Here is a 23,792-nt window from a genome sequence, read left to right as displayed (position 1 = left end):
CCTAGGATGCCATGTGTCCCATGACTTTGCATGTAACCGCTTGTAACCACTCACTTTCTAGACTGCCATGTATCTCATGACTTTGCATATAACCACTTATAACCACTCACTTCCTAGGTTGCCATGTGTCCTATGACTTTGCATGTAACCGCTTGCTTCCTTAGCTGCCATGTGTCCCAATACTTTCCACTGGAATGTGGTAGTACCTTTCCATTGAAATCAACCAAAGTAATCTCCTACTGGAAAGTGAAAAATAAGGGTGTAAACATTGCCCCCCAAATTTGATGTGCCTGATATTCTTTGAAGAATTGTAAGGCATATCAAATTTTAGATGTGAGTGGGAATTTGCCATGTGATATTCCTATTGTTAAGGAATTGAACAAGTAGAACTTTTCAACCAGAATGTACCATTAGGCCGAAAACTTTTAAGCAGCTTTATTTAACTAAAACGAAGATTTGAAGCCTCACGTCCAATTTCGTTGCCCCCCGGGGTCTGCAGGTTTACGAGGAGAACAAATTTGTACATCTTCAGGCCAAATACATAGTTGATTGGCCAAGTTTTGCTCCCCAAAATTCAGAAGATCTGAATTTGGGACAAATAACATAGTAGCATTTTTTTCCAAAACTAGAAGAAAAATACTATAATCGTTATATTCTTCATGCGGAAGAATATACAACGATTGAGAAGCTTGTGCCGTTTCCGAAGGAAAATCTGGTTGTGGAAAATCTTCTTCCAATGGAAGAAATGATAACGGCTTCCTATGGAAAGGTTTGTCGACCTTCCTCATGGCCAAGCCACAATCTTGCTGGAAAAAGTCAGCAAGTTGGCTTGTATTTTCTGGCCCTTTGGGTAAGTTCGTCATTAGATGCCCCCCAAACACCACTGGAAGTGGGTTTAGGTCTGCCAAAGGAATACTCCTCCGACGGATTGGATTTACTCCTTGATCAGGAGGTTTCCTTAGAGGACGTTCAATTTCGAATGCCATTGGAAAGGCTTTTGGTGGTGTGCTCGTAAGCTGCTGAATGTTCGAAAGTGGAACATTCTAGACCTGAAATTGAACTTTTTGGACTGCTGCTGGTGGAGGGTTCTACACCTCAAGTGGAACTTGCATCTACAATGGAAGTGGTTGAGCTACTGCCGGTGGAATCGACTTCACTGTTGTTGAAGGGTTTTGCACCTTAGGTGGAACCTGCATCTGCGATGGAAGTGGTTGAGCTACTGCCGGTGGAATCGACTTCACTGTTGCTAAAGGGTTCTACACCCTAGGTGGAACTTGCATCTGCGATGAAAGTGATGGTGGAATCGACTTCACTGCTGGTGGAATCGACACCATAGGTGGTGGTGGTTGATGAGCTCGTGGAAGGGTTTGTACTTGAGATTTGGAGCCACTTCCTTCTACTAAGTAAGGCTTCTATAATTGCTCTCGTAACTATTCACAGAAGTCATTCCATTCAACCATGCTTGTCTGCCTTACTAGTTGAATTTCTAGAGAAACAGGTGAAAGTTCAATAGCTTATTCCCTACAAATTTCGGCAAAATCTTGAAAAGATTTACCGTGGTCCCTAAAATTTTCGGCAAGATATTGAAAAGATTTGCCGTGTTTTTCTCCTTCTTCAGGAACGGCACGCGAACTTTCATCAGGAAGTTCAATAACCTGTTCCTCTTCAATTTCGGCAGGATTTTGAACAGATTTGCCGTGTCTTTTTCCTCCCGCCATAGAAACACTCCGTTCAAAATGTCCCACCGGGCGTGCCACTATGTTTGGCCTTGAAAAAGCTGGTGCCGGTTCCGATGGAACCGAGTAGACGTGCCAGGAACTGCAATAGTTCCAATTAGAGATCCAAACAATATTCCAGAAGGAAGACTGCGAGGACCAGGCAATTGTGAAGAGGTCTAGAATGACTACCTCCGGGTTCTTTTTGCCTTTGATAAGGACTTCGGGAAAGTTAACTGGCTAGGGAGGAACGAACTACTTAAGAAAGTAATTGACTGGAAAGTAAGATTATCTAATGAAAAGTAAAGTGCAGGACTGAAACTAATAATATTGAAAATGCATTGCAATTAAAAGTAAAGATAGTATTGAAATACGTAGTTTGATTGGCGTTGAGCAGACCTTCTAAGTTACAATATTATGCCCTATTTATAGAGTTTAGTAACAGTAGCTTGCATATAACCGCTTACTTCCATGTGTCCCATAACTTTGCATGTAACCGCTTGCTTCATTGGCTGTCATATATCCCAAGACTTTCCACTGGAAAGTCGTAGTACCTTTCTATTGGACCAACCAGCTTCTTAGGCTGCCATGTGTCCCATGACTTTGCATATAACCGCTTGTAACCGCTTGCTTCCTTGGCTGGCATGTGTCCCAAGACTTTGTACTGGAATGTCGTAGTAACTTTCTATTGGAATTGACCAGCTTCCTAGGCTACCATGTGTCCCATGACTTTGCATGTAACCGCTTGTAACCGCTCACTTTCTAGGCTGCCATGTGTCCCATGACTTTGCATATAACCACTTGTAATCACCCACTTCCTAGGCTGCCATGTGTCCCGTAACTTTGCATGTAACCACTTGTAACCGCTTGCTTCCTTGGCTGCCATGTGTCCCAAGACTTTCCACTGGAATGTGGTAGTACCTTTCCATTGAAATCGACCAAAGTAATCTCCTGCTAGAAAGTGGAAAATAAGGGTGTAAACAGTTTGACCTATCAAAACTAGATCCAGTCTAAGGGTAGAAATTCGCTTTGACAGCTTGAGCAGTAGCTTTAGAATCAGCAAAAACAGTCAGACTGCCCTCGTAAAAAAGAAGGAGTGTTTCCAGCTCACGTTCGTTTGCGTTGCGCGTTCCCGCTGGACTGGACACGTGTTAGCTGTAGGAAATATAGTTCCAAAAGTGACTTCGGTTCTCCAGTCCAGGCTCAACTCCCCGCTTTACGTTACTGGACTTACAGGTCGGGCCGGGGCTCTGCGCTCTTTCTTTCTGTGTAAGACGATGCCACACGATACTAGGGAGAGAGGTCTTAAAGTTGGCGAATAACACAAATTTTTGGCAGTTCCGTCTTCCTTGCTCATCACCGTGGTTCATTTGATGATGATGATGATGAATTGATGATGATCATCATCATGGGGTGGTGGTTGTGGCAATTAAGGTGTGATGATGATGCGGCGATGACGGCGATATATGCAATGAGGCTGATTTATGGTGATAATATATGTGCGTGTATGTGCGTGTGTCTATATATATATATATGCAAAGAGAAATTTGTTATATATCCTCGGGCTTTTTCCTTCTAATTGATTTTTCATTTCACTCTATTATGCTTGTTTGGGTTAGGGTTTGAGAGGGAAAAAAGAAGAAGAGAGTAAGGAGAGAGAAAAATTGGATTTCTCATTTAAACCTATTTGATCCAAGGGTATTTAAGTCAATTGTATTTGTCAATTTTATATCAAACGGTAATAAAGTCAATTTATCATTGTGAGGATGTCTTTGTCAATTTTATCAAACTTAATGGGAATGTCATTGTCTAAAAATAGATTATTTTGTATCTGACTGTCGTTTTACCAAATCTCAGAGGTGCCATTGTATTTTACTCTAAAAACTATGTCATTTTTTTATACTAGCAGACAAAAAAAAAAAAAAAAAAAAAAAAAAAAAAAAAAAAAAACTATTGTAGTGGATGGATTATAATATTTTTTATTCAACACTCCATACCAAAAGTGGATCTAAAATATGTACCGATGGATAAAAAAATGTTTAGATATAAACAATGTAAAGCAATCACTGTTTTGGTCAGAGAAAACCACAGGAAGAATAAAACCGTTTGTGACAAATTCTTAAACACACTGCACATATGATTTTTTTGTTATATCGTGATCCTAAACACACTGAACATATGGTCTTTTTTGTTATATCGTATATCAACCTGTTGATTAAAAGCAGAAACTCCACTTAAATATGGATGACCTCAAGGCCGACGTGCAAGATCTACTAGAGGAAAGAATGAAAGAAAGACGAGATAATAGACTTCCATTCCAGCAATGACGAAAAAGGGAGATAGCGCAGGCGGCATGAAGCGGTATAATATCTCAAAAGTTTCAATTAACATTGCCATCTTCTTACCAAATAATGTGAATACAAATAAAATTTAATAAAATATAATTGCATTATACATGATTTATAATGAATGGTCATGCAATGTAACTCTTCCCACCATTGTATTGTTATGATGAAAAAGCATGAAAATGAAATGATTTGTGGGGAGTTATTCCACTCCTATTTCATTTAATAAAATACTATATTCATTTCCATAAATATTTTATTTTTATTTAGTCAAATTTTATATTTCCTTTTTTTCAACAAAAAATGGCTATAGCTTCATCTTTTATAGCATGTAAAATTTTTTATTTTATAGTAAGACTTTCAAAACAGAGCTGTCATGACAAAAAAAAAAATTATAAGCTGTTAGTATTAATTAGGACTGAATTGAAAAAGCATAACCTAACAACATTACAGTGAATGTATGATAGTGATCCCAGCCCAGTATCTTTACAAAGACTTGGAACCAACATTGCAAAACTAAATGAGCTAATTTGAAACATAGCCGATCTCCAAACCAAAACTAACATCATAATATTAATAGTCATTAGTTCAATAGTATAACTCTCTTTTCTTGAAGGCTTTTTTTGAAGGGTAGAGCCTCATCATGGACAATATATATCATTACTGACTAAAAAAATAAATAAAAAATCAAACAAAATAATCCACATGCACTATGATAAAATATTCATTCTATCGCCCTTTGTTCAGATTTTAGATTCACCTTCTCACTTCATTTTATGGCATTTACTCATATTTTATTTATTTAGTTATTTTTATTATTTAATGTTTCCATGAAATCATATAAATGTGGAAGACTAATGATACAGAGAATGACTTATAATTTGTACTCCAATATAGTAATTAAAAAAAAAAAAAAAAAAGCATTATTATGGGTTAAGAGGATGACCATTAAAGTCTTATCTCTAATTTAATGGGCTTCTTATATCAAGTTGAGCTATATGTGAGACTTCTTTGGGCTTGCTATTTTCGTGGCTCTAATGAATTAATAATTGACTCGGTCTATACCATGGAACCAATTCAATTAATTCATAAATTAATTTATACTCCACTAGATGAAATTAATTAACCTCTAATCAAATAGTCTATAACCACTAAGTCAATGTTGCACTTTGATCCTTTTATGTATAATTAATTATCAAATAATTGCAATCATCAATCCAATTGCACGTACAATTAATATATTTATTTTGGTTTCTTAATTATTTCCCTGCTTGATCGCAAAAAACATATTTGTTTGGCAAAAATAATAATTTAGTAAATAAATATATATAAATCATTTTGTCAAAAACACACGAAATCCTTCGAATTAACTATGCTATCAACCATAATTAATATAAAATAAATATGAGCAACAACGATGCAAATATTGATAATATAACCCCTTCTTTTTTTTTTCTAATGGGTACTCACACAGAACAAATTAAAGTAATTACTCATCAATAAGAAAAAGTATATACTTCTCTCATACTTGAGAGTCAAATTCATAATGATAATAGAAATTTTTTTTTTTTTTTTTTTAATTTGGGTTACTTTTGTCTAAAATTAGTATAACTCGCCCCGTTATAACATGCTCATCGAGCCATTAAATTGAGGGAATGGGGCAGAATCGGTACTCTGTTTGCCCCACTGGGATGGGTATAATATTGTTGGGGATAATTAACTCCCTCCAACCCACTCAACGGTCGGCTGTTGTTGAGAGTTAAATTCCTCTTTCATCACACACAATGAAAGCATTATCACATCACATAAACACAAGCATATATGGAGATTACAATCACACACATCCACGCACAACACAATATTTTATATGGTTCACCCAACTCTAGGGTTATGTCCATGAGAAAGAGAGATTTCACTATTATGAATCAAAGTACAGAATATACAACCACATGTCAAACCCCACTCACTCACTTGTCATCTCTTTTGAGATTACATGTATAAACTCGGGAACTACATATACTTTCCCCTTTCCTACCTCCCAAAAGGAGGTTAGGGGTTCGAACCTCAGTGGAAGTAGTGTGTGTGAGTCCTAATATAATACCCCGATATTTTAAAGGATTTATTAATTAGAATTAATTACTTTTATTTTATTTTTAAATGATTTATTTGAATTAATTTGAATAAATTGTATTTATTTTAATTTTTAATTGATTTGTTTTATTAAGTGCTTAGATTAATTGTTTTATTTTATTTATATTTCGTAAATTATTGATATGATGATTGTTGTGTGTATGCTTAACTATATTGATTGAATTATTGGCGTGTTGATTTTATTGGTATGCTGTGACTTGGTTGTAATTTATTATTTTGTTTATGTGCTTAGTGTAATTAATTTTTATTTTTTTATTTTATTCAAGTGTTTATTTAATTATTTAATTTATTTAAATTAATTGGATTTAGGCTTAAGGAAAGTTGGACCAAAAGATATGGTCTTGGGCTTGTATGAAGCCTTATTGAGTTAATTAATAAAGGCCCATAGTTATTTAATTATTTAAATGATCATTTTTGTATTAATTATAAATATTTAAAATTATATATAAATATAATTAATTAATAATTATTATGAAAAGATATATATAGAGATATATATATATGGATATATATATATATATCTAAATGATTTAATTAACCAATGGATTAATTATGGAAGGTATATATATATAATATATGTTTATAGATATATATTATTTAAAGGTTATTATTTTATTTGAAAGTCCTAATTGGAATAGGAATATAATTTGGATTTTAATGTGTATAAATATACACATAAGGCCTTAGATTAAAAGTTTATACATTAGAAAAATGAGAGAGACAGAGAAAGAGAGAGAAAAAGAGAAGGCCGACAAAGCGGATGCCGAATCTGAAAAGGAGGAAGTTGGGATTGGAAGAGACAATCAAAGTTTGAAGCTTCGGTTTCGTTTCAAAACCTTCAGGCGAGTTTTCTCTATTTTTTCTCTTAGAATTCATAAGTTTTTCACTTTGAGTATCAAGGCTCTAGATTTAAATTTATTAATTTAAATCATAGTTAAAACGGATTAATCAAATACATTAAGTTAATTTTATTTGATTAAATCAGGATTTAATCGGAATAGTTAAAAGTATGAATTATTATTATTTAATATTTTTGGAGTTTTAAGGTTTAATTGTAATATATTGGTGTTGTCTATATTTTAAATCAATTTATAGGTTGATTTATGACCCAAGACGGTTATTTATGGTTTCTAGAATTTCTGGAATTTTTCTTAATTTTTCTGGAATTTTCTGAGATTTTTCTGCTATTTTTGGGAATTTATTAGACTTTGTTTTTCTATATTTATTGGAAATTCATATATATATATATATATATATATATATATATATATATTATTTATACATAGATACACCACCGTCTGTGAAGCAGGGCCTTAATAGGGATGTAATTCAGTGTGGGCGTGTACATAGGAAGATGGTGTACCTGCCAATCAGGACCATTAGATTAGTTGAATTTATGTGGATTGATATGGTGTATTCCGGCACATGGAATGGTGGTACACATGCTGATCTGGACCATTAGATTTTTTAATCTTAGGCGGAATAATCCGCTGCGTTGTGGCACATGATAAAATGTTACACACCCTAATCTAGGCCATTGGATTAATTTAAAATAAGTAGAATAATTCGGTACATTACGGCATCTGGAAAAGGGTACGTATGTACATCTGGACCGTAGATGTGGTCAAGTCACATAGGAATAATCTGGTGTGGGTGAGCTCACAGCAACTGAAAACTCTAGCCAATCAGAATGCGCAGTACACATGGAGACTTGGATCCGGTGCGTGCAAGTGCGTGGAAAGCGCGTGGGCGCGTGTGCAGATCCCTTTTGTGACACAAAATTAAAACGGTCATAACTCAGTCATTTAAAATCGAAATTGGGTCATTCTTGAGCTCAAATTCAAGGATCTTTTGTCCTCTTGCCAATGGTATCAATTTCTTTATCAGATTCCCATCATACTAGGAGGTATTTACGTTTTAGTGAGACAGTATCAGAAAATTATTTACCGAGATGGAGTTTTTATGGGAAACTATTTCTGACGATATTTAGTAGCATTTAAATTGCGTAAATATAATTAAATTAATATATTGTTATGGAAGGAAGTGTGTGTGTATATATACATATATATATATAATTATTTATATATGTGTATATATGATTTAATTGTTTAGGATAAGTATGGAGGAATGTGTATATATATATATATATTGATATATATGTATATATATGATTTAAATAATTAAAGATTATTATGGATGGTATTATACATATTTAGATATTATATAATATATGTGTATGTATATATATATCAATTAAGATAATTATTATTATTTTTCTTATTTGATATATTTGGAGAGGCTGGTTAACAAATTTGTGATATGTTTATAATCTGCAGGAGATGTTTACGTATGAATTAGCTTACTATTAAGTTTAAAGGTGATACATAGTTAAGTAGTAGGCATGAATGAGTTATCATAGGCGTAAATATAGTGCCTAAGTATTTATATAAATAAAATACCTACATAGGAAGCATGGATGAGTTGTTACTTTTAAAGTATAAGATATATACTTGTGGAAGTATGGTTGAATTGCCAATGTATAAATAAATATACTTATGGAGGCATGGTTGAATTGCTAAAGTATAAATATATATACTTGAGGAGGCATGGTTGAATTGCTAAAGCATAATTAAATTGCTATGTGTATTAGATGATTAAAATTCATCAATGGATATTGTATGTATAAGTTGGATTATGATTGGATATTCTTAAATTAAAATAATCTAGTAGTGACATGTTATTGTATTATTTTTTATATATTAATAAAATAATATTGGTAGAGACATAGATGATTTGTCAAAGCTTAGGTATTGACTATATGGTTTAAATAATTAAATTCATTATTGGCTTTTGAATTAAATATAATTTTTCTTGAATTATATTTTATTATTTAAATGATTAAATAATTATTTAAAATGGAGTTAAGGTTGAAGGGGTTCCCTTTAAAAGAGAAGAAGTTTTGAATTGGTTTAGGTATGATTATGTTTTAATCATGGTTTAATGGTTTTGAAAATTAATAAAACTATTAAGGGATGTGAAGGTTATACTGTATATAACTATTTATACATATGTGTATCATTGTTTATTAAACTTAAAACTTTATTAGGTTTGGTTTTGATCAGAGATGATCTATTTATTGGTTTTCAGAAGTCTGGTAGAGAGAACTTACTCGTAGGGTTTAACCCACGATTTATTTTTCAGGTTATTAGAAGTTCAAGTCTCAAGGTTGGGGATCCACAACTGGAGGATTTATCCATACTTTCTTCTTATTTCAGTGTAGGATATTTTCTTATTGTTAGATGATAGATTTTATTTAGAAATCACTGGATTATTGGATTATGTTATCAAGGGTCCTTGATTTACGGGATTCCCGAGTTGTAACTTTTGGAGAATTATTAATGAAATTTTTATTTAATAGATTTTCCTTCAGCGATTTATTTACTTCTTATTATTTCGTCTTGTATTCTGTATTCATTAAAGTATTAATTGTTTGATATTTCTTTCGGGCTTGGGCCTGGGCCTGATCAACTCGTATCTCGGATCCGAGGGGTATTACAGTTGGTATCAGAGCACTCCAGGTTCAAGTGTCCCTAGGGTGTCTTTCGTTGTGTGATTTCCGTGTTGTGTACTCATTTACTTAGAGCTTAAGTTTAGGATTCTTTGTATTCTAAATTTGGTCCCTTAGTGCGTCCTATAGTTAAATCGTTTAGTTTTATCAACAAATGGTAGGACACCGATTTGGAAGGTATTTGAGGAAGCAAGAGCGTAGGTGACAAGATCGTATGCTAAATCGGTATATAGGGAGACGATATTTATTGAGAAAACTAATTGATTGGCATAGACTACGAAAGTTGATAGTTTACGTTCACACAGTAAACACAGTTGCGAGATAGAGTAAATAACTGAATTGTGAGAAGTTATTACTTCTACACTCAGTATTGTTCAGGGAGGATGAATGTAGTTGCATAATGGGTTTTTAAGTTTTGTTTTGAGGATTGGGGTGTTCCAAGATTGTTTAAATCAAATTAGGTGATTTAAATGATTGAAATAAATTGGTTAAAATCTCAGAATGCATAATATACAGTAATATGCTAAGGACTTGAACCATATGGAATTTTAATTAACTTACATGTTGTGAATGAAGGATTTATTTGCTTAATATTATTCTAGCAATTTCAATGTCTATTTTTGTGATTTTAGTCATGTGTTGGCATATAATATAATCATGTATTAATCTGATTTTTATTATAAATACTTCTGGATTATTTGATGTATAATTATATATTGCATGAAGTATGGGTTTTATGAATTTATGCACCATTAAAATAATATGGAGGTATTTTAGGGACGGATTAACGGAATAGTTAAGTCTTACTTATTTATTTATGGATTGTATGGTTTAATGCACTGGTATGGGACGGTGGCATTTCAGGGACGGATTAAGCAAAGAAGTTAAGTCCTACCTATATATTTATAAGGGAACGGATTAACCATAGAGTTAAGTTCTACTTATTCGTATAAGGTCAACGGAATAGTTGGATGGCATGCCATTGAAATAATATGGTTGGATAGTTTACTTTTATGTTTGGATATAATGGATTATATATGTGTGTGTGTGTGTGTGCGCGCGCGCGCGCGCGCGCCACGATATGAGTTTGAGTCTCAGGATCAATGGTTAGGATGGAGGCGTATATTATCGATTGAGATAGGTAGCTAGATTTAAGGATGTGTGGGCCCTGGTAGAAGGAGGACTCATGACCACCTTTGTGTGCGTTTTACATGAGATACCCACTATCCGGTTGAGACTGCTTTAGTCCAGTGAGAGTCTTTAGTGTGTACTTATATTTATCAATTATATAAATATGGAATTAGCTAATTACGAGATGTGTCTACTAATTATGAATATGTGTGGATGGGTTAATTTTCCACACGGATAAAAGGAATAATGAAATTTGAAATTAAATAATCAAAGTTTTCATTTCATGAATTCGTGAATTCTGAGAACAGAATTCCTTTTGTTAGGGGAGAAGAATGTAATACCCCGATATTTTAAAGGATTTATTAATTGAAATTAATTACTTTTATTTTATTTTTAAATGATTTATTTGAATTAATTGCGTTTATTTTAATTTTTAATTGATTTGTTTTATTGAGTGCTTAGATTAATTATTTTATTTTATTTATATTTCGAAAATTATTGATATGATGATTGTTGTGTGTTTACTTAACTATATTGATTGAATTGTTGGCTTGTTGATTTTATTGGTATGGTGTGACTTGGTTGTAATTTATTGTTTTGTTTATGTGCTTAGTGTAATTAGCTTTTATTTTTTTATTTTATTTAAGTATTTATTTAATTATTTGATTTATTTAAATTAATTGGATTTGGGCTTAAGGGAAGTTGAACCAAAAGATATGGTCTTGGGCTTGTATGAAGCCTTATTGGGTTAATTAATAAAGGCCCATGGTTATTTAATTATTTAAATGATCATTTTTGTATTAATTATAAATATTTAAATTATATATAAATATAATTAATTAATAATTGTTATGGAAAGATATATATAGAGATATATATTTATGGATATATATAGGTCTATATGATTTAATTAACCAATTGGTTAATTATGGAAGGTATATATATATATATATATATATATATATATATATATATAATATGTTTATAGATATATATTATTTAAAGGTTATTATTTTATTTGAAAGTCCTAGTTGGAATAGGAATATGATTTGGATTTTAATGTGTATAAATATACACATAAGGCTTTACGTTAAAAGTTTATACGTTAGAAAAATGAGAGAGATAGAGACAGAGAGAGAAAGAGAAGGCCAACAAAGAGGAGGCCGAATCTGAGAAGGAGGAAGTTGGGATTGGAAGAGACAATCAAAACTTGAAGCTTCGGTTTCGTTTTGAAACCTTCAGGTGAGTTTTCTTTATTTTTTCTCTTAAAATTCATAAGTTTTTCACCTTGAGTATCAAGGCTCTAGATTTAAATTTATTAATTTAAATCATGGTTAGAATGGATTAATCAAATACATTAAGTTAATTTTATTTGATTTAATCAGAATAGTTAAAAGCATGAATTATTATTATTTAATATTTTTGGAGTTTTAAGGTTTAATTGTAATATATTGGTGTTGTCTATATTTTAAATCAATTTATAGGTTGATTTATGACCCAAGACGGTTATTTATGGTTTCCATAATTTCTGGAATTTTTCTTAAATTTTCTGGAATTTTCTGAGATTTTTCTGCTATTTTTGGGAATTTATTAGACTTTGTTTTTCTATATTTATTGGAAATTCATATATATATATATATATATATGTATATATTATATATTATTTATACATAGATACACCACCGTCTGTGAAGCAGCGCCTCAATAGGGATGTGATTCGGTGTGGGTGTGTGCATGGGAAGATGGTGTACCTGCCAATCAGGACCATTAGATTAGTTGAATTTATGTGGATTGATATGGTGCATTGCGGCGCATAGAATAGTGGTACATATGCTGATCTGGACCATTAGATTATTTAATCTTAGGTGGAGTAATCCGGTGCGTTGCAGCACATGATAAAATGTTACACACCCTAATCTAGGCCATTGGATTAATTTAATATAAGTAGAATGATTCAGTACATTGCGGCGTATGGAAAAGGGTAAGTATGTGCATCTGGACCGTAGATATGGTCAAGTCAACATAGGAATAATCTGGTGTGGGTGAGCTCACAGCAACTGAAAACTCTAGCCAATCAGAACGCGCAGTACACATGGAGACTTGGATCCGGTGCGTGTAAGTGCGTGTATCATTGTTTATCATTAAGGGATGTGAATGTTATACTATATATAACTATTTATACATATGTGTATCATTGTTTATTAAACTTAAAACTTTATTAGGTTTGGTTTTGATCAGAGATGATCTATTTATTGGTTTTCAGAGGTCTGGTAGAGAGAACTTACTCGTAGGGTTTAACCCACGATTTATTTTTTCAGGTTATTAGAAGTTCAAGTCTTAAGGTTGGGTATCCGCAATTGGAGAATTTATCCATACTTTCTTTTTATTTCAGTGTAGGATATTTTCTTATTGTTAGATGATCGATTTTATTTAGAGATCACTGGATTATTGGATTATGTTATCAAGGGTCCTTGATTTACGGGATTCCCGAGTTATAACTTTTGGAGAATTATTAATGGAATTTTTATTTAATAGATTTTCCTTCAGCGATTTATTTACTTCTTATTATTTCGTTTTGTATTCTGTGTTCATTAAAGTATTAATTATTTGATATTTCCCTCGGGTTTGGTCTGGACCTGATCAACCTATGTCTTGGATCCGAGGGGTATATGAATGGCAAATAATGAATTTCATACACAATGCACACTCCGGTGCAAAATACCATACTAAAACGCATAGTTCTCATAATATTCTCATTAAAGGCAATAATCTACATTTGTGAATATACATGAATTTCAAATGAAGTTCAGCTCTTGGCCTCATATCATATACACGAAATAAGCATAAAAAAGTGTGCTTAGGCACACATTACAAGTTTGGAATCAAATATACATATTTGACAAATAAGACTACAAGTGGCATTTCAAGCCAACCTTTTACAAGAAATGATAACTTCAAGTCTACAAATCATTCATGGACTAGTGTACATCCCAAATCAAAGTCCCTGCACCTGAAAAATGTCCCCACTACATGGGTGAGTAACATAAAGTTACTCGTACGAGATGAGCATGCATCGACCTAACATTTTACAATTATATCACCTTAAGGTGAAACATGTTAAAGGGGCTCATGCCACCTAACGTCTATGTCAAAGTGAGACTTAGGGATTATCCTAAGCTACTCATGCAATTGAAATGAATAATGACATACACGTATACATGCTCAAGTACACTAAACTGTATTAAACATGGTACACGACATACAAGCATATATGTTCAAGTACCCCAAATAATGTTAAACAAGAAAAACAATATCCAACATACATACACAATTATTCGATATACATATAGAGTACTCATAAATCAAGTATACAAACACGACTATACTAAGCTAAATAAATACGCACAAGACAAGCATACATGGTACAAGTATACTAAGATAAACAAATACGCACAAGACAACTATACATGGCACAAGTATACTAAAATGAAACATGGAGCAAGTATACAGGTTCAAGTATACTAAATAAGATCCAAATACCCAAAGTAAGCATCAATTCTCAAGCTACAAATAATCCATGATCAACAACTTGAAATTAAATGCGAAATCAAATAATGGAAAGACTAGGATCCTTGGCTACAGACCAATCGAGTTATTCCGGGTTACTAGCCCGCAAGGTACTACCTAGTGAACACGTGTATAAGTTATTCCGGGTAATTACGACCCACAAGGTACTATCTACTGCGCACTTCATATGACTTAGGAAACTCACGAATCCGTGCTAGAGCCAAACCCTAGCTATCACATAAATATGATCCTTACAAGCCTCCAAAAACAATAAGTTCAAAACTTATGCAAACTTAATAAGTTAAACCAAACTTATACATCTCAAATAATGTCTAGGAATCAATTTACATGCACAAGTAAGGTTAAATCCACACAAAACCATGTCCTAGAGTTCAAGTCTACAATGACATTCACAATGTCGAATCTTCAGTGTGCGATTCGTTACACGCTATGACAATTTCATTTCAAAATTTAAAATGTAATCTCATCCAAACGATCCCTAATTTAAATATGTTAAACAATATGGTATGGTCACTAAACAAACCAACTCAAAACTAAATTGGATCATTGAGATAACAAAATAGAGTTTAATTAAAATGCGGTAATTAAATCTCTAGACTCTAAAGCATTTCCAAATGGCCCCAAATTGGTATATACAAGTGAACAAGTCCAAGTTACTACTATTATCAAGTTAAAAACTCAATCAAACTAGTGAAACCATTAATTAGATTTCTAATTAATTCATTTAATTCAAAATCTGTAGATTTTTAATTAAACTTTCATAAAAGATAAATATTAAATAAGTTTTTCCATTCTTATTCAAATGCTCCAAATTTAATATATGTTACTCAATATACCAAGGCTTAATTTCCTAGCATGCCACAATTCAATTCTAAGCCACATACATCCATTAGAATTAAATCATATACAAGAAAATAATTAAATTAATTTCTAGGATTTATACAAAGCATGCATACAAGTTGTATAAGCTTATAAAACCATCAATACAACACATATACAATCCTAATACATCCCCTACCTTAATTTGAGATGAAAATCTCAAAGGCTACCAAAATGAAACCGCTCCGAATCCGACGGTACTTCAGGGTTTTGTCGGGGACAACACGGTGAACATTAAACTCCAAAGAGGACCTACCAAAATCCTAACTTGACCTCAAATCCAAACTCAAAATTTGGCCAAAAACGAGTTCTAATAAGGGTGAAAGATGCACGTTGTCAAGACAAACATTAAACGCTAAGGCACTACGATGTTTCAACAAAGGGAGGTGGCCGAAAAATGAAGAAGAAGGGTGGCAGCCCCTTGGCTGCCATGGCTGCTGGCCAAGAGAGAGGAGAGAGAGAGAGAAAAATCTAATTTTTCATCTTTAAGTCCCCTATTTATAGAAAAACCCTAAAAGTGCCCCGAAAGGGTCCCATCGGGTCCGGAAAAGTGGAATTTGAGCAAATGTGCTCAAACGGAAAAACTCCGTGAATGAAAAAGATTTAAAATGAGAAAATATGAATAACGGGAGAAATGACATCAAAAACTGAGTCCCGAGTAGAGAGATATGCCTCGAACAAGTTTGGCGGCAACCGGGGCCAAAAATCCTGAAACTGGAGAAAAACAACCAGAGGGAAATTCTATGAGTTTGTAATTCGACAAAAAGTGAAAATGAATCCCGTATGAGGATCCAGGCTCAAAATGAGACATTTTTGTAATAACTTTCGTTAATTGCACAATGGCCCCTCCAAAAAAGAAAAACTGCACTAATGACCCAAAATGAAAATATCTTCCAAAAATATTTTCTTAAAAACCCCTAAAATAAAATATCTCCAAAAGATATTTACGAAAAACACCCAAAGAAATAAAAATATTTCTGAAGAACTATGCATCCATGCCCCTATGGACACCGGGAGCAACCAGAGTACTTTCTTGCAAAAATAAAGATATGTATTTCATGGAAACCACTTAGGATGAAGGTAGATGAAGTCAAAAACCAATTTCGAACACAAGAATGAGGTTATGCCAACAAAGTGACAAACGGGGAAAAGACAAAATAGGGAAAATGACGAAAAGTGAATAGTATCGAAAAATGAAAAATGTGGAAATGACTCGGTCCTTAAAGGAAGTTGTCAATCCAAGGGAAAGAGTCTTAGAAACCATTTCTGAGCACTCGAGACGACACTAAGTGACAAGAAACCAAACTCAGAAAAGAAATTTCAACGAAAAAAAAATTCATCCGGAAAATTCTGAGGAAAAAGGAAAGGAAGGAAATGACCGGGTCATTACAACCTACTCTCCTTAAAGAGATTTCGTCCTTGAAATCAGGAACATTCCCAGAAGAACCAAAGAAGGATCGTATACACGGTCACACCAAGGAACAAATCATAAAGTACCCAAGGGCAACTCCAAAGGTCTCAAGATCAACGAAGAGACACAAAACCGCAAACAGTGAGACACTTCTCCAAACGAATTGATCTACTAACCCAATGTCAACCACCCAAGAGAAGATCAAGGCAACTACACATCAAAACAAGGAACACAACCATAAGCAACATGGCAGCACGAATAGCGACTAGAACTCACCCACAACGTACCCAAGGTGCGGTAGCATCGACAGCATCAAGTGCCCGCCCACACTCACATTACTAGCTAGGTAATGCAAGGTAGCATCGACGGCAACTAGCACTCGCCCACACATAACCTGTACGGTAGCATGACAGTATAAAGCCCTAATTTGTCACATGCCCCCAACAAGCTTACTTATTAAACCTATCGATACAAATGACATCAATGTCAAACAATCATTACCAAAAGCATCACGGGAACCAGGCATTCTGTGAGAGTTGCGATATGGTCCAAAATGTCCGGCCGGACCATTCTGGCCAATCCAAAACTCTGACAACAATGTCATAGGCACCGCTACGCTTAAGGCTTTAAATCCTCCATACTTAAAAAACTGACAATCCCAAGTCTCAAAACATCGTTGTCAACCACATCAGTTACGAATCCAAAGCCTGACAAGTCTATGCCCTCAAGCTAATAGATCGGACTTTACAAAATCAAACGATATCATCATCGCCCTAGCCACAATGACTCCCAACAAGACAATGCACCCAAAATCTTCCATGTCATCCTAAAGCTGACCTACTACAAGGCTACGCTTATGAATTAAGACATCGGATCAAGCTCACACACACAATCTCGACAACCAAAGTCATACAACCCTAAGCACAATGCGAAAAGATAAAAAGGAATAAACTAAGAAAACAATTAGTCATGAAGCATATATATATATCTATGCAAGTATACATTCACAAGTATACTAAGAAATGTCAAAACGGTCACACAATATATGTATATGTACAAGTATACACTCATAAGTATACTAAGCAGTACTAAATCCATGGAAGACAAGTATACGAGCTCAAGTATACTAAATCAAAACGAAATGAAATGAACAACGTGCAAGCATACTAGGTACAAGTATACTAAACGTAAATGAAAATCCACGTACCATACAACTAAACACATAGTGTACAAGGGCAATCAAATATGCTACCTATCACATAGGGGTTAAGCAATAGAGAAACGCTACACATCACCTATGACGCTAGCATGACAAGCAGCTATAGTAAATGGAAAACACATCATCTATATCATTACATAACTACCAAATAGTCACATCTCCCAACACGTTTCTAAAGCATGCTCAAAGCAACAAGGCATATAAACATGTAGGAATGACTATGCAAATAACAATCCCATAAAATCATAAGTAAGAAGGGATGAAATGCCTCTCAGAAGGACAAACTCACTGAAAGTGAATCACAAAAACCCGGATGAGTCCAATCCCTCACCGCAAGGAAGTGAATCATTTCCTAGAATGAACACTAAGGTCCCTGAAACAAAGAGTCTACAAGTCTTTCCCAAGACTGGCTCAAACCCAAGGTGGAATCCTAACGCCACACAAAACAAACAACGATGTAATGGACAGTCCCAATACTAACCATTACGAGACACCAATAAGAGAACTCAACTCAAGACACCGATGAGTTCGATAGGAACTCTACAGGATTGTATTGGAACCCTAAACGCAAAATCCCAAGTCTCTAGGATCACCAATGCAATTAATTACACAAAAACACTCACACCCCAACTTAAGCTCGTAAAAGCTGTCTAAGGCAAAACAAGGAGAATCCTAGGTCAACGCACCTATCAAATCCCTAACCATCACTTTAAGAAGAAAAAACATAAGGACCTCACCATTGACGCTCACGAAAACAAAACTCCCAATCCCCAAGGAAGGACTCGAGTCAATCCGACTCATCGTCCCATGACGCTAGAAACAAGACCCCAATGACGTCTTTACATCAAGGTCACCACGAAACTCCAAGAGATGATGCCCTTGCATCAATCTCAACCAACCAAGCTGAAACAACCCACAATGCTTAAACAAGACATAAAAGTAAGCAGTTAACACGTAACATAGCAATAGACTACATACTCACACAAGTAGTAAGGTCATATAAAGCATGTCAATGTATGCATCATATAATCAGGCTAAGGATGACAAACACATGCAATACGCTAAGGCAAATAAGCATAACCCACATGCTAAGTAGACAAGTGTAAGTCAATATGCTAAAACAAACAAGCATATACAATGTACTGAGGCCAAAAAACATATACAGTATGCTAAGGCAAACAAGCACGTACAACATGCTAAGACCTACAAGTATAGATAATGTGCTAAGGTAAACAAGAACATGTATCATGCTGAGATAGTTAAAGTAAACTTCTAAACATACGTCCCCATAAGCATGTAAACATATTATCAAAAAGCAACTAAAAACATAGAGCATGGCAACACAAGCATGATATGCACCCAAAACCCGTCATCCTAAGGTTTTCAAGCCTAGGAGCTCTGATACCACCTGTGACGACCCTAGATTTTTTTACCCAGTGTATCCTGTGATAACCCGAAACGGATCCAAAATGCAGAAGTAAAAAAGAAAAGTGACCTCTAGAGATATACGTCATCCCTAAGGCAGCAAAATGACTCCACATGAAGCCATGGGACTCAAATGAGCCAAGCAATGAAGCAAGAATGCCAAACCCGAAAAGAAATGAACCAAGGACAAAATGGTCATTTCACACTGAAATGGGTGCCACCGTGCGCACCATTGGAAATACAATGAAAAATCTACAAGGATAAACACAAGAATCACTTGATTCGGAGTCCGGATGACAAAGACACGAAGATAGAACAAAGCGGCGTCCTGCGACTAAGCGACACCGGGAACCTATCTCACTAAACCCATAATAACTCTCATTATGGTTGGAGTTTTAGGGTGTGGTTGGTACCATTAGAAATATGACTTCAAGCTCTTGAGTTTAGACTAAAAAATGACCTTATTTGGACCTCGGATAAGCAAGCTATGACCATTTGAAAACAGGTCATCGCTGCAGCCAAACTTAGTTGGCTGAGTTAGGCCGAGAGCATAAAAATGATGCCCAGATGAATTCAATCGGCTCTTTTGTGAACCCAGTCGGCTGAGTTGATGAAAGAGTCGGCTCTTTTGGAACTGAGTCGGCCTTTTGGGCTGAGGCATGTTGCAACCTGCTACTATGGAAAAAAAATAGCAGAAATGGAAAACTGAAATGGATTTGGGATTTTCGACGCCAAGACGACATTTTCTAGAAAAATGCCGTGAAGATACTACCCCTAAAATCACATTTTCTATGTGAGGGAGTCAAGACCAGAATTTATTTCCCAAAGAAAAACCCCAAAGTGCCCTTAAACCCTAATATGCAAGAAAATGTGAAATGAATCCAAAGGAGGCTCATTTCACCAAGGAAGGGGCTTTTCTCGAAAACGTTCATGTACACAGACGTAACTTACCTATTAGGATGCGCTACATTGATCCAGGGCTTAGATATACCGTCAATACAAAATTTGACCCCTCAAACCTCAAATGCGAGAAAAATGCCTTTTGTGGACAAACCATGCAACAACCGGACTTAAATGTTTTCAAAAGGCCGTTTGGCCTTTGGCCACACTTCATGCATACCAAATAGGTCCTAGTGGATGTGCCGGAACACACTTTGCACCACCCAATTTGAAAATGAACCCTTAAATGCTCGAATTTTACTATTTTAGCCCAAAATGCAAAATATAAAACTAAAATGCAAAAATGAAAACTAAAAGGTGTTTGGCACTTGGCCACACCTCATACATGGTAAATGCATGGCAAATAATGAATTTCATACACAATGCACACTCCGGTGCAAAATGGCATACTAAAACGCATAGTTCTCATAATATTCTCATTAAAGGCAATAATCTACATGTATGAATATACATGAATTTCAAATGAAGTTCGGCCCTTTGCCTCATATCATATATGCGAAATAAGTATCAAAAAGTGTGCTTAGACACACATTATAAGTTTGGAATCAAATATACACATTTGACAAATAAGGCTACAAGTGGCATTCCAAGCCAACCTTTTACAAAAAATGAGAACTTCAAGTCTACAAATCATCCATGGCCTAGTGTTCATCCCAAATCAAAGTCCCTGTACCTGAAAAATGTCCACACTATGTGGGTGAGTAACATAAAGCTACTTGTAGGAGATGAGCATGCATAGACCTAGCATTTTAAAATTATATCACCTTAAGGTGAAATATGTTAAAGGGGCTCATGCTACCTAACGTCTATGTCAAGGTGAGACTCAAGGATCATCCTAAGCTACTTATGAAATTGAAATGAACAACGACATATACATATACATGCTCAAGTACACTAAACCGTATTAAAACATGGTACACGACATACAAGCATATATATTCAAGTACCCCGAACCATGTTAAACAAGAAAAATAATATCCAACATACATACACAAGTATTCAATATACATATAGAGTACTCATAAATTAAGTATACAAACACGAGTATACTAAGTTAAACAAATACGCACAAGACAAGTATACATGGTACAAGTATACTAAGATAAACAAATACGCACAAGATAAGTATACATGACACAAGTATACTAAAATGAAACATGGAGCAAGTATACAGATTCAAGTATACTAAATAGGATCCAAATACCCAAAGTAAGCATCAATTCTCAAGTTACAAGTAATCCATGATTAACAAATTGAAATTAAATGTGAAATCAAATAGTGGAAAGACTACGATCCTTGGCTACAGACCAATCGAGTTATTCCGGGTTACTAGCCCGCAAGGTACTACCTAATGCGCGCGTGTATAGGTTATTCCGGGTAATTACGACCCACTAGGTACTACCTACTGTGTACTTCATATGACTTAGGAAACTCATGAATCCATGCTAGGGCCAAACCCTAGCCATCACATAAACATGATCCTTACAAGCCTCCAAAAACAATAAGTTCAAAACTTATGCAAAATCAATAAGTTAAACCAAACTTATACATCTCAAATAATGTCTAGGAATCAATTTACATGCACAAGTAAGGTTGAATCCACACAAACCATGTCCTAGAGTTTAAGTCTACAATGACATTCACAATGTCGAATCTTCAGTGTGCGATTCGTTACACGTTATGACAATTTCATTTCAAAATTTAAAATGTAATCTCATCCAAACAATCCCTAATTTAAATATGTTAAACAACATGGTATGGTCACTACACAAACCAACTCAAAACTAAATTGGATCATTGAGACAGCAGAATAGAGTTTAATTAAAATGCGGTAATTAAATCTCTAGACTTTAAAGCATTTCCAAAATTTTCTAAATTGGTATATACAAGTGAACAAGCCTAAGTCACTACCATTATCAAGTTAAAAACTCAATCAAACTAGTGGAACCATTAATTAGATTTTTAATTAATTCATTTAATTCAAAATCTGTAGATTTCTAAACTTATCCAATTGCTCTCAATTTAACATAGGTTAGAGAATATGCCAAGGCCTATTTTAATCTCACATTACAAGTTGATTTTATGCTTGTTTCAACTATGTGAATTAAACTTTCATAAAAGATAAATGTTAAATAAGTTTTGCAATTCTTATTCAAATGCTCCAAATTTAATATATGTTACTCAATATATTAAGGCTTAATTTCCTAGCATGCCACAATTCAATTCTAAGCCACGTACATCCATTAGAATTAAATCTTATACAAGAAAAAAATTAAATTAATTTATAGGATTTATACAAAGCATGCATACAAGTTGTATAAGCTTATAGAACCATCAATACAACACATATATAATCCTAATACATCCCTTACCGCAATTTGAGATGAAAATCTCAAAGGCCACCAAAATGAAACCACTCCGAATCCGACGATACTTCGAGGTTTTGTCGGGGACAACACGGTGAACATTAAACTCCAAAGAGGACCTACCAAAATCCTAACTTGACCTTGTTGTTGGTTTCCTTGATGGAGTCGCCACAACCAACAAAGCTTGAAAGTTGTGTGTGAATTTAGGAGGTGGCCAAGTTTTACATTTATAGAAAGCCACTACTACCTTTCTCTATATAAAATATAGATAGGGCGAGTAGGGATCGTCCCAAGGGATTTGATGGTGTATCGAATTGTGAAACTATGGTAATTAGGGTTAGTAGGTCGAGTGATCACACAGTTGGTTGGTTGGTTGATTAAGCTAAATTGAATTCAACTAAATAAAATAATATGAGGTAAACAAGAGAGAGAGAGGTCTTGGGGTGTAGAGATCACCACCAAGCAATACTTTTCTATACTACTAACAAGTGATCAATTGAGGGTAATGGATGTGTTCTAATATGATAAGGGTGTGTGTGCATTAGGTTGATTCAATTGGCAAGGATGACAAATCAAGCAAGTGTTGTCTAAACATCATGTGAAGAGCACAATATATCTAAATAATAGAGCATATATTGTCTAGACAACATGGGGATAGCACAATAGATCAAAACAAGTCATTAATCCTTCATTAAGCTCACAATCCACATGCAACACAATGTTAGAGGAATATGCCATTTGGACTCACAAGCATGGAACATCAAACATCAAGAGTAGATTGTCCTCCCATCTAACATTACACTACCACTACACTAAATCTACACTACTAGCATGAAAATAAAGCTATCTAGACTAGGGGAGAGGCACAAACCATCAAGAATAGGCATAAACCATCAAATGAACCAAAATAGCATTCATTAAGCATATCATCTTGATAATCTCTAGATCTATAGCATCAATACACATAGACATGCATCAAAAACACTAAATCTAGAGATAAGCACATGAATATCATACTCTAGTATACATAGACA

This window comes from Cornus florida, unplaced genomic scaffold (assembly GCF_030987335.1).
Source record: "Cornus florida cultivar Cherokee Brave unplaced genomic scaffold, ASM3098733v1 CherokeeBrave_3.0.0_Hap2_Chr04, whole genome shotgun sequence".
Taxonomy (NCBI): Eukaryota; Viridiplantae; Streptophyta; class Magnoliopsida; order Cornales; family Cornaceae; genus Cornus; species Cornus florida.
Note: the sequence above shows the minus strand (reverse complement) of the source record.